Source organism: Notechis scutatus, chromosome 1 (assembly GCF_049901735.1).
Source record: "Notechis scutatus isolate UNSWTSFEM ecotype Mainland chromosome 1, rNotScu1.2, whole genome shotgun sequence".
Classification (NCBI taxonomy): domain Eukaryota; kingdom Metazoa; phylum Chordata; class Lepidosauria; order Squamata; family Elapidae; genus Notechis; species Notechis scutatus.
Window position 1 is genome coordinate 64,717,328 of NC_142009.1, and position 13,181 is coordinate 64,730,508.

The following is a 13,181-nucleotide window of genomic DNA, read 5'->3' on the forward strand; positions in this document are numbered from 1 at the left end:
ATCTGTCTTAATTCAATCCAATTATACCATTTTCCCCAAATTCTATAGCATTCAGACTCCTCTTTCTCTTGTACCATTAAAGTCAATTTGTCCATTTCAGGGCTTCCAGCTGGGCGCTGCATTGATGTGGAGCTGAGAAGCGGATCGCCGCTCTGAAAGGCTCTGATTTTCACTGTTTGGTGGCTTCCAGGAGTGTGTTGAACCTCAGAGGGGTAGACAGACAAAAGGGGAAGACCTGGAGATCTCGGGGAGGTGCCGCAATCCCGGAGATTACAAGAGAATCCCCCGAAAACCAGCAGCAGAAGAGGGAGATCATACAGATCAGAACCATAGACGTGGCAGCCCAGCAGCTTAAAGAAGAAGGAAGGAAGCAAAGAGTGGAAAATAGCAAATTGAGTAGTGGAAAGGTGAACTTAAAGAAGATTTCCAGAATACTAATTTATACTACAAAGGGAAATTGAAAATTGAAACTCCAAACTGAACAGTGCAGCGAAGCGGCAGAAATATTTTGAACTTGAACTAAGAACTGTAATAAGGTATTTATCAAAGAAGGAGGAGGAGGAGGAGGAGGAGGAGGAGGAGGAGGAGGAGGAGGAGGAGGAGGAGGAGGAGGAGGAGGAGGAGGAGGAGAAGAAGAAGAAGAAGAAGAAGAAGAAGAAGAAGAAGAAGAAGAAGAAGAAGAAGAAGAAGAAGAAGAAGAAGAAGAAGAAGAAGAAGAAGAAGAAGAAGAAGAAGAAGAAGAAGAAGAAGAAGAAGAAGAAGAAGAAGATCATCATCATCATCATCATCCATGGACATCGTTCAATCATAGATGTAACTAAATAATATTGGTAAAACATAATCTTAATAGATATATGTGTTAGAATATTGAGTTAAGAATACTGGTTAATAATTTTTGAATAACTGGAATAATTGAAAGTGTGTTGTATAAATATAGAACTCAGACCTTCAAATAATAATCATATAGTAAGAAATTGAGGTATTTTTATTCTGAGGTAAGCATATAACTAAGAACTCTAAAGAAATAGATTAATTGATATTTATATATAGATAAGAATTTAATTACTTTAATGAATTGGCTGCTTTAAATTAATTAGTTAAGCATATAAGACTGTTGATTTTGTGAGTAAATATATCTGTATTTGATTAATATTGAATTCTCTTAAGTATTGTAATAGTTGAATAAGTTCAATAAGAAAAAATAGAAATAAGAGCTGATTGTGATTTTCCATAATAGAATTTTGGTAATTAATAATATAATAATATATGTATTAATATTACTATTGAACTGAAAAGGAGAGGAAAATAGTGCTCTACTAGGGATAGTTGATGGTAGATTGGAAAGAGCTGCTACAGATAATTAAAATGGCAACAACATCAATTACAAATGTAAAATCAGGAAAGAAAACTACAACAACGATGTCTTCACCTATGGGGCAGAGATCTATAAATGCTACTAGTAGAAAAACTAGTTCAGCTCAAAGCCTGCAGACAGTACAGGCAACGCTCACTATGATGCAGGAAATGATGGTAAAAACCCACGAATTGATAGCGAGGGACCATGAAGATATGAAAACAGAGATGAGAACTGAAATAGGACAAGTGAAAAATAAAATACAAAAGTTGAACAGTAAGATTGGAAAGATGCAGGAAAAAGTGATAAAAAATGAACAGAAATTAAATTTAGTAGAAGCAAGAACGGAGATGGTGGAGAAGAAATTAGAGGATTCAGAACAAAATTGGAAAGTGCTCTACTGCGAACTCCGGGATTCGATGGTACACATGGAATTAGAAAAGGCATCATTTCATCTTAGATTCCAAAATGTGGTGGAAGACAAAAAGGAAGATTTACGTGCAATTATGACGAATCTGATAGCGGCGGCTTTACAAAAACCCAAACTGGAAATTGAAAATGGTGTAGACGAGGTCTACAGAGTATATACACACTATGCAAGGAGACATAGACTACCCCGAGAGGTTCATATTCGATTTGTGAGGAAAATAACACGAGACCTGCTCTATAGTAAGACCAGAGATGAACCACTTGTATACAAAGATCATGAAGTGGTTACACTGAAACAAATACCTAGGAGAGTCAGAGAGCAGAGAAGGGGCTACCAATTTTTATCAACTTAGCTTATTAGAAATGGTATTCCATTTAGGTGGCTCACCCCAGAGGGGCTTTTAGTTTCATGGCAGGACAAAAAATACAAAATTGATACAATTGAAAAAGCACACGAATTTCATGAACGACACCTAGGACCTGAGGAAGAACAAGAAAGTAGAGACGACCTAAATACAAGAAGCCAAGAGGAACAACTCTCTGGAGAAAAAGAATCTGATTCACGCTCCGAACCCCAAAATCTTAGAGAAGAAGGGGAAGGCAACAGACTAAGAAAAAGAGAGCCTAGAACAAGAAATGCAACGAGAAATGCCTCACACAGTCAGTGACACTGATAGAGAAATCACTTTATTTTCAGTCAATATCAATGGTTTAAATCTATCATCAAAAAGAAAACAGTTATTTGAGAAACTTAAAAAACAAAACGCTGACATAACTTGTATCCAAGAAGTGCATATTCCAGACAATCAAGCAGACCTCTTAAAGAATATAAATTTGGGTAAAATGTACTCGGCACTTGCAAACAAAAAAAAAGGGGAGTATTGTAGTATACGTAAAGGATTGGTTGCAACATACAAAGATCAAGAAGGGAGAATGCTTTTTATAGAAATAAATGTAAATCAGAAAAAGATGTTATTGTCACAATATATGCCCCGAATACAAACGAAAAAGACTTTTATACTAGGCTTCACCATAAGATAATAGAATTTGAGTATGCTAATGTGTGCATTGTAGGAGACTATAATGTAGTCCCAGACAAAGATAAAGATTATAAAACTCCCCCCCCAAAAAAAAAAAATGGAAAGGAGAATACTCCCTTCGTCTTTTAATAATATGGTAAGAGAACTTAACTTGAAAGATGTGCGGAGAGAATTAAATCCAAGTAAAAAACAATATACCTTTTTTTCGAACCCCCAGCACTCTTGGTCCAGAATAGATCCGATATGGATGGACCTTGGGTTAATGGAGAATATTGAAAGGATCGAGATTTTGGCAAATCTATGGGCTGACCATAATCCCATTCAAATTAAATGGAAAGGAAAGAGAAAAATTGGAAGATGGACATTTAACAATGCCATATTAAGAGATAAAGAATATATTGAAATGATAAAGAAAGAATTGAACGTATTTTTTGAAATAAACAAAAGAGAACATACCTCTCTACAGAATCTTTGGGATATGGCCAAAGCCTATGTGAGAGGTCTAACTATTGCTTATAGTATTAAAAAGAATAAAGAAAAAAGACAGCAACAAAACATATGGAGGGAGAAACTGAAAGATTTGGAAATAAGTAGACAAAAGGACCCAAACAATTCAAACATTAAGAAAGAAATTGATCTGGTAAAACATAAAATAAATTTAAATGTACAGGAAGATTTGGCCCGAAAAATTAAATTAGCAAAACAAAATTACTTTGAAAACACAAATAAGCCGGGGAGGTGGTTAGCCCATAAAACTAAAAAAGAACAAGAAAAGAGAACGATCGTAGCTCTCCAAGATCAGGAAGGGAAATTATGCACGCAGACCCAAGAAAAGAAAGAAATTGCTAAGGAGTTTTTTATGAAATTGTATAAACAGGAAGAAATGCCAGAAGAATCTATTGATCAATATTTGAATGAAAAGAATTTGCCCAAAATTACTGATGAAGAGAAACAAAATTTGAATAATAAAATATCTATAGAAGAAATTAGGAAGGCAATTGGAACACAAAAAGCAAATAAGAACCCTGGCCCAGATGGAATTCCTTCGGAATTCTATAAGGAATTCCAAGAAACAATAGAGGAGATATTGATGGATTTGTACAATGAAGCCCTGGAGAATGCTAACATGCCTAAATCATGGTTGGAAGCATATATTACCCTTATTTATAAAGAACAATCAGACCCACAAAAAATTCAAAACTATAGACCAATATCACTTTTAAATGTAGATTACAAAATAATGGCTACAATATTGGCAGAAAGATTAAAGAGAGTATTTAGTAGAATTCTCCACACTGATCAGAATGGCTTTCTCCCCCATAGGCAAATAAAAACAAATACAAGAACCATTATGGATATATTAGAATATTATGAAGTACACTCAACCAAGACAATGGCATTGATATTTTTAGACGTCCAGAAGGCTTTTGACAACCTGAATTGGAACTTCCTTATTAAACAACTGATAGGCATGAAATTTGGTGAAAATTTTATAGGATTTATTAAGACAATTTATAACATGCAAACCGCAAAAATATTAATAAATGGGGAAAATACAGATACCATAAAGATAAATAAGGGAGTAAGACAAGGCTGTATATATTGGCAGAAGAGACTCTCTTAGCACAAATTAGGCAAAATCAAGTGATTAGAGGACTAAAAATTAAAAAAGAGGAATATAAATTCCAGGCATTCGCCGATGATATGGCATTTATATTAGAAGAACCCTTAGAAACGAGCCCTATACTACTAAGAGAAATAGAAGAATATAGAAAGGTGGCAGGTTAAAAATTAACAAAGAAAAAACAAAAGTGTTAACAAAAAACTGTACAAAGGAGCAGAAGGAAGAACTAGCAAATAAATTAGGTATGCAGGTGGTAAATAAAGTAAAATACTTAGGGATCTGGTTGGCTACTAGATGTTCGTCGATTAAAAAGATAACTATGATAAGTTAATAACGCAAATTGTTAAAGATTTAGATAATTGGGCCAAATTGCAGTTATCGCTATTGGGACATATTTCGATAGTAAAAATGAATATTTTCCCAAAACTGTTGTTCCTGTTTCAGACAGTGCCAGTCAAGTTGGAAAAGAACTTTTTTGTAGAATTAAACAAATATATATCTAAATTTATATGGCAGAGGAAAAAACCCAGAGTGAAATATAAATTATTACAGGACGCCAAGAAAAAAGGAGGATTTGGCCTTCCAGATTTTGAATTATATTATGATGCTGCTATAGTAAACTGGCTTAAGGATTGGGTTAAATTAGAAGGTTATTAGTATTAGAAGGTTTCCATCTCCATCTTGGCTGGCACGCCTTCATGTGGGATGGAAAATCTAAACAACATTCATATTTCCAAAGGCACCATGTAAGAAATGTGTTGTTCAATATCTGGGGAAAGATTAAAAAAAAAAAAACACTACCCAAAGGTTCCATTGTGGCTATCTACATTGGAAGCAGTCACATATCCAAATCTATTGGATTATGAAAATATTGTCAGGTATAAAGATTTACTATATGATACTGGAGAGCTTAAAAATAGGAACCATATACAAATTCAAGGAAAGGAGATAGCATGGTGGCCCTTTGCACAAATACAAACCCATTATAAAAAAGATAGAGAACAATTTGGCTTTAATATGATCCCACAAGAATTAGATAAAATATGGCTCGGAGAGGAAAAGAAAACAATTAGTAAAACATGTAAATATCTTTTGGATTACAAATTAAAAGAAGAAATAGTCACAGAACCTATGATAATTTGGGCTAAAAACGTGGGTCATAGTATTGAATTAGATAAGTGGGAACACATCTGGCAAACAAATTACAAATTAACCATGTCAGTCTCGTATAAAGAAAATTTATATAAAATGGTTCATCGCTGGCACCTACCTCCCGCGAGACTGGCTAAGATGTTCCCCAACCTACCACCCAACTGTTGGAAATGTAACTATGCACAAGGAACATATTTTCACATGTGGTGGACTCGCCCATGTGCTCAGAAGTTTTGGAGAAATATTAGAAATTGGATTTTAAATATAACAAAACAAAATTTAAAACTTGAACCCAAAACCTTTCTGCTAAGTATGATAGATTTAAACATGGAGAAAAAATATCAATATTTAATTTTGCACATCATAACTGTGGCCAGAATAACCTATGCACAAAACTGGAAACTGTCTTTCATTCCTTCAGAGGATATGGTAATTAAAAAAAATACATGAATGTGCTGAGATGGATAGCCTAACCAAATTGTTAAAAAAATAAACAAGATAGTGACTATTATGAAATATGGAATATTTGGTATGATTGGTTAAAGAAAAGGTAATATTTGATATTTGGATAAGTTATGGAAATGACAAGATGTGCATTTAATTATAAACTATATAGAGAAATTAAAACATTAAAAGAACGAAGGAGTTATTGTAACAAGGCAGATCACGTCAATGATAAAGATAAAGAAAAAAATTTAACCATTGTTCAATATATGCTGTAAAATGTATATGTGTGTGTGTGTGTATGTGTGTGTGTGTGTGTGTGTGTATATATATATACACACTGCACTGGCACTAAGCCGAAAGCACCAGCCTGAAGATGGCGAGTGGGACCTCACTAAACGTTGCCTAGATACTTTGAATCTTACGCGGGAGAGAACCCGAATAACCAAAGATCCACATACAAATACCCCGAGAACCTCAGAAAACAAATATATATATATATATATATATATATATATATATATATATATATATATATATATATATATATATATATATATATATATATATATATATATATGGCTTCAGCTTGTTCGGTATTTTCCCACGCCATGTAGTGGTGCTTTTAGTTAGCACGTTAGCAGAATTATCTGCCATCATCAGGCTTCTGTGGTCCGTCTGTGAGCCACTGTAAAAGTCTGACTCACAAACGGACACAATACAGAAGCCTGATGATGGCAGATGAGATTCTGCTGAAACGTTGCTACAACTTTAAAAGCACCACTACTATGACGTGGGAAAATACCCGAACAAAGCTGAAGGCCATACATGTAAGTACCCACGAAAACTTAAGAAAATATATATGTATGTATGTATGTATGTATGTATGTATGTTTGTTTGTTTGTTTGTTTGTTTTAAATGTATTTAAAACAATAAATTTTTTTTCTAGAAAATTTTTTTTTAAAAAAAAGTCAATTTGTCCAAGCACATGCCATTATTTTTTGAATAATCAGTTCATCCAATGGTATACAGTTGTGCTTCCAGCATTGAGCATAAGCTATTCTAGCAGTCATTAAGATGTCAACACAGCCTTTTTTAAACAGCAAATTCACTGCTGACAAATGTCACCATCACTGCCTTCTAGTTGTTCTCGGCCATTTCTGCCCCAGAAGAAATCAGACTGCTATCTTTTAGCAATAGCACTTAGACTCATATACCATTTCACAGTGCTTTACAGCCCTCTCTAAGTAGTTTATAGAGTGAGCATATTGCCCCCAACAATCTGCATCGTCATTTGACTGACCTCAGAAGGATAGAAGGCTGAGTCAACCTTGAGCCTGGTGAGAATCAAACTGCTGGCAGTCGGCAGAATTAGCCTGCAGTACTGCATTCTGACCACTGCGCCACTACAACTCTTCTCCAATCAACTGCGAAAAAGAAAGACTTCTATCTCTTTAACTGGCTACATTCAATTGCAATTGGTTTTCTCTCTAGTTCTAAGCCAAGAAAAGCTAGGCACAACCATCAAAGCATGAAAAAGCATCTCAGAACCACCCAAAGATGTTTTCTACTCATTTGCAGGAAACTTCCTTAGGTGACCAAATTATCAGTGAAATTTCCTCAATACATCTTTGTTGCTAGTATCACTGTTACTTTTATTTCCAGAGTCGCTGCTCTCAGTTTTATTACTTTGTTTCAAAAGGAAGGGGAGAAAGGAATCTTTAGAAGATCTCCAAATTAATTTCATTCAGCTATATATTCTCCACTGTTGTGCTCTGGATGTCAGAAGAGGCAAGTCAGAACTTCAAGCAGAAATTATATTATTATCTGACATTTCCTGTATGGTTTAGTTTCGATTTGCCCTGCAGGGGGCAGGTGTCACTGAAATAATGTTTGCATCACAATCGGAGCCCTGGGTGCCCTTGGATAAATTGTCCAATGATTAATTATATGCTAGGGCCTTACATATATTGTAAACAGCTTGTTATTCCAGCAAAAGCCTTCTCTTAGTGGGAGGCTTTTGGATATCCAGCTGAGCTTTTGATGGTAGAAGGAGCTAATAGCTGGCCAGCCCCAAGGCCTTCCATGGATTTTAGGATTAATTATACATTGCCTGTTTCCTTTTCTTTGCTCTGATCTACGAAACAGTTATTTCAGGATGTTGTTATACTGCTGCCCTGCAGGCAAAGCTGCAACAGCCAGGTGCAAGGTGGAACAGCATCTGCTGAGTAATGGTAATGTAAAAAATTTTTTTAAAAAAAGTAGCTGACGATGTTGAGGTCAGTAAAGTACTTAACAAACAACTACCATCTGATTCTCAAGATGTGGTATACAGCCTTTCCAAAACCTAAAGCCCTCTATGGGGGAGCAGAGCGCTAGCATTTGATGCCCTGACATACAGCATTTCTAGAGGCTTCAGGTTGAAAATGACTGTAATCACAAAACAGAGATCTGTGACAAATAATAGCAGTACCCAGTTTGACACCGTCTCCCAAATTATTTCGCATTCTGCAGCTGTTGAGCATACCCACTTCTCACTGGCTAATTACAAAAGGATTCTGGCTTTTCCTTTTAATGCTTCAAATTCTCATCCTCTCTTTAACATGTGGAACTTTTCTCAACAATCATCACTGTTATTGCTGTTACATAGCTGTTGACTGTCAGAACTTTTCGCTGGAAGATTTGTCTGAACATACAGCATTGACGGTTGAAGTGCAAGACCATAATGATCCTGTCATGCTGCAGACCTCAACAGCCTTTTTGGGAAAGTGCTGAGTGCTAGAAAGTGTTAATATCCTACCATGAATCTCCAGAACATCAGGGCTATGCAGGGCCCAAATGGGGGGGCTACAGAATCGTAGAAGAATTCTAATCCAAAACACAAAGGAACAAAGGATTAAACAAGCACAGATGTTTTCTAGGGATGTCCATCCCATTTCTGGGAAGAAGCCCACTGCAGCTGTTGTTCTCCTGATGCTCTATTTGCTTAGGCAGACCAGCCTACATTAACCTCTCAGCTCATTTGAGTTTGTCCTTATCCAGATGAAAAACTTCTATGTCGCTCTTTTAGATAATTTCAAAACAAATTAGAATGTACCTTTTGAATGTGAACAGCCTTGCAGCAAACAGGAGGAAGATGACCTGTTCAGAATGATAAAGGTATAGGAAAGGGTAAACAAAATGGTGAGAGGTTTTGAAGAAACCGATCACATTGTAATTTAGAAAATTAATAAACCAAGCATGAGAGAGGTGTATAGTATACAGTATAGCTATGGGTAGCAACAGACAGAACAATACTAGAAACTGTTCTCCGAGGAAAATATATATCAGAAAGTTAGAAAGACCCAGCAGCAAGCACTATTTTTCATCCCTACTGTCTAAAGTCTTTACCATGCATTATTTTTTGAATAGTTCCAAAAATAATTAATATTTTTATATTAATAATTCAGTTCATCCAATGGTATACAGTTGTGCTTCCAGCATTGAGCATAAGCTATTCTAGCAGTCATTAAGATGTCAACACAGCCTTTTTTAAACAGCAAATTCACTGCTGACAAATGTCACCATCACTGCCTTCTAGTTGTTCTCGGCCATTTCTGCCCCAAAAGAAAGCAGACTGCTATCTTTTAGCAATAGCACTTAGACTCATATACCATTTCACAGTGCTTTACAGCCCTCTCTAAGTAGTTTATAGAGTGAGCATATTGCCCCCAACAATCTGCATCGTCATTTGACTGACCTCAGAAGGATAGAAGGCTGAGTCAACCTTGAGCCTGGTGAGAATCAAACTGCTGGCAGTCGGCAGAATTAGCCTGCAGTACTGCATTCTGACCACTGCACCACTACAACTCTTCTCCAATCAACTGCAAAAAAGAAAGACTTCTATCTCTTTAACTGGCTACATTCAATTGCTATTGGTTTTCTGTCTAGTTCTAAGCCAAGAAAAGCTAGGCACAACCATCAAAGCATGAAAAAGCATCTCAGAACCACCCAAAGATGTTTTCTACTCATTTGCAGGAAACTTCCTTAGGTGACCAAATTATCAGTGAAATTTCCTCAATACATCTTTGTTGCTAGTATCACTGTTACTTTTATTTCCAGAGTCGCTGCTCTCAGTTTTATTACTTTGTTTCAAAAGGAAGGGGAGAAAGGAATCTTTAGAAGATCTCCAAATTAATTTCATTCAGCTATATATTCTCCACTGTTGTGCTCTGGATGTCAGAAGAGGCAAGTCAGAACTTCAAGCAGAAATTATATTATTATCTGACATTTCCTGTATGGTTTAGTTTCGATTTGCCCTGCAGGGGGCAGGTGTCACTGAAATAATGTTTGCATCACAATCGGAGCCCTGGGTGCCCTTGGATAAATTGTCCAATGATTAATTATATGCTAGGGCCTTACATATATTGTAAACAGCTTGTTATTCCATCAAAAGCCTTCTCTTAGTGGGAGGCTTTTGGATATCCAGCTGAGCTTTTGATGGTAGAAGGAGCTAATAGCTGGCCAGCCCCAAGGCCTTCCATGGATTTTAGGATTAATTATACATTGCCTGTTTCCTTTTCTTTGCTCTGATCTATGAAACAGTTATTTCAGGATGTTGTTATACTGCTGCCCTGCAGGCAAAGCTGCAACAGCCAGGTGCAAGGTGGAACAGCATCTGCTGAGTAATGGTAATGTAAAAAAAATTTTTAAAAGTAGCTGACGATGTTGAGGTCAGTAAAGTACTTAACAAACAACTACGATCTGATTCTCAAGATGTGGTATACAGCCTTTCCAAAACCTAAAGCCCTCTATGGGGGAGCAGAGCGCTAGCATTTGATGCCCTGACATACAGCATTTCTAGAGGCTTCAGGTTGAAAATGACTGTAATCACAAAACAGAGATCTGTGACAAATAATAGCAGTACCCAGTTTGACACCGTCTCCCAAATTATTTCGCATTCTGCAGCTGTTGAGCATACCCACTTCTCACTGGCTAATTACAAAAGGATTCTGGCTTTTCCTTTTTAATGCTTCAAATTCTCATCCTCTCTTTAACATGTGGAACTTTTCTCAACAATCATCACTGTTATTGCTGTTACATAGCTGTTGACTGTCAGAACTTTTCGTTGGAAGATTTGTCTGAACATACAGCATTGACGGTTGAAGTGCAAGACCATAATGATCCTGTCATGCTGCAGACCTCAACAGCCTTTTTGGGAAAGTGCTGAGTGCTAGAAAGTGTTAATATCCTACCATGAATCTCCAGAACATCAGGGCTATGCAGGGCCCAAATGAGGGGGCTACAGAATCGTAGAAGAATTCTAATCCAAAACACAAAGGAACAAAGGATTAAACAAGCACAGATGTTTTCTAGGGATGTCCATCCCATTTCTGGGAAGAAGCCCACTGCAGCTGTTGTTCTCCTGATGCTCTATTTGCTTAGGCAGACCAGCCTACATTAACCTCTCAGCTCATTTGAGTTTGTCCTTATCCAGATGAAAACCTTCTATGTCGCTCTTTCAGATAATTTCAAAACAAATTAGAATGTACCTTTTGAATGTGAACAGCCTTGCAGCAAACAGGAGGAAGATGACCTGTTCAGAATGATAAAGGTATAGGAAAGGGTAAACAAAATGGTGAGAGGTTTTGAAGAAACCTATCACATTGTAATTTAGAAAATTAATAAACCAAGCATGAGAGAGGTGTATAGTATACAGTATAGCTATGGGTAGCAACAGACAGAACAATACTAGAAACTGTTCTCCGAGGAAAATATATATCAGAAAGTTAGAAAGACCCAGCAGCAAACACTATTTTTCATCCCTACTGTCTAAAGTCTTTACCATGCCTCCACTGCTTTAGATATTCAAGCCTATTACAAGATGGCAACTGGAAACCAGCACTAATGAGTTGTAAGCATCAATGCATAGCCTTTGCTACCTTAGAAATCTACTTCCCTCTCACCACTACGCACATTTCCACTCAACACTTCAACCTCTCTGTCAACGTAGAAGAGCGCAAAGATAACACTGTAGAACAGGGATGTCAAACTCAAGGCCCGGGGGCCAGATCTGGCCCACGGGGTGCTTAGATCTGGCCCACGGGCAACCCTGGAAACAATGAAGGACCAGCCCATAGTGCCTCTGCCAGCGAAACAGAGATCGGGAGGGCTGCATGCAGCACTCCTGAGCTCTGTCTTCACTGGCAGAGGGTTGCAGGAGGCCATAGCAACTGAAAATAGAGCTTGGGAGCCAGCAGAGCACTTGAGCCACCACAGGCGCCCCCGACACAAGTGATGACTTGCTCAAACTAATCCTTGCTCAAACTAGATTTCTATTCTCAGGAAAATGCACACACTTGAACAGTTTTCTCATTGGAAAAATAGTCTTTTCCTTACCTTTGTTCTCACATTTACCCAGGGCAGCTTGGGGGAAAGTCCTCAGATACCACTTATTGTCCATGTATTTGACTGACTGATTTTAAAAACTGTCTAAACTGATCACCGTCACCATATCTAATAGCAGCAAATTCCACAATGTAACTACAGTATATACATTGTTAGGGATACTTTAAAAGGTTCTGTGCACCGAATTTTCTGAGCATGAAAAAGCTAGTTTCAAGTAATTCCAAGCATGGACTGAAATACATCTATCCCAGGCAGAAATACTGTATTTTGGGATGAAAAAAAACAAAAACTATGAAGGTTGTCTGCATCATGCATCAACGGAAAGGAAGTAGGGTTAGAGAGGAAGTAGAAAGATGGGGGAAAGAGTGGGAGGGAGTATTTCCAGCCAGTTGGATATGCTGTGCTTGAAACCAAGGGTATAAAGGGATAAGGGTGGGTAGGAAAGGCAAATTATTGGAAAAACTGGTCATTTGGGGGGAGAACAAAGCACATCAGCCTTTCCTTAGTTGCCCAAGAAGCTCTTACTGGATTTTGTTTGTGATGAATCCCAGAACATCCAAAATGTCCTGGGCTTTGGTTCTGCTGAATCATGATCTGATGCATCTTCTGATTTACTTCATGTTTTGTGCACAGCCCTAATAGATGGGAGAAAGAAGTTATAATACATGTTTGAATCTAAAACCATCTGTACAGTTCTGATCACCTTATTTACTCTCTGTGTGTATATATGAATTGAAGAAAGTGCAAAGG